Below are 623 nucleotides of genomic sequence, written 5' to 3' on the forward strand. Positions count from 1 at the left end.
TCAAAGTGGACAATATCATACCATTCTGGAGAGTCGTGTTCATCTAACATGTCCATCCAATATCCTCGGATTTCAACCCGGAGAAGCTTTCGCAGTTCGTAACGTAGCAAACATCGTTCCACCATGGGAGGTATGAAGCATTGTGCTAACATCTTGCATTATCCAAGTCTGAGTGGACTAATTTCAGTATTTGCATTTTATTTCTAATACAGAATGGTCCAACTGAAACCAATGCAGGCCTTGAATTTGCAATGAACACATTAAAAGTAGGCTATTTTCCATTCTTCTTGCTGTCAAATTTGATCTTTATCATCTCTAGACTGAATATTCTTCTCATTAGAGAGTGCATTTATTTGATGAATTCTTAAGAGAACTAGTTTTATGCTCAAGGTTGAGAACATTTTAGTCCTTGGCCACAGTAGCTGTGCTGGAATTCAGGGCCTTATGATCATGGAAGATGATGCTATCAACTCGAGGTTCCACTTTCTTCAACTCCCTTGTATCTCATATGTAACAATCCAAGCCCACCGCTAGCAGATACTATCTTTTTTGGATTTTTCCTTTCGGGTTTCCCCTCAAGGTTTTTAAAACGCGTCGACTAGGGAGAAGTTTCCACACCCTTA

The 623-nt window shown here is 39.6% G+C and overlaps 1 long non-coding RNA gene across 1 annotated transcript; it reads left to right on the forward strand.

Moving 5' to 3' along the window:
- The first annotated feature begins 6 nt into the window (after positions 1-6).
- Positions 7-581, forward strand: LOC111787149. Its single transcript, XR_002813904.1, has 3 exons — positions 7-130; positions 213-266; positions 391-581. It is a non-coding gene; the product is annotated as an uncharacterized LOC111787149 (long non-coding RNA).
- The last annotated feature ends 42 nt before the right edge of the window (positions 582-623 follow it).

This window comes from Cucurbita pepo, unplaced genomic scaffold (assembly GCF_002806865.2).
Source record: "Cucurbita pepo subsp. pepo cultivar mu-cu-16 unplaced genomic scaffold, ASM280686v2 Cp4.1_scaffold006019, whole genome shotgun sequence".
In the NCBI taxonomy this organism is placed as follows: domain Eukaryota; kingdom Viridiplantae; phylum Streptophyta; class Magnoliopsida; order Cucurbitales; family Cucurbitaceae; genus Cucurbita; species Cucurbita pepo.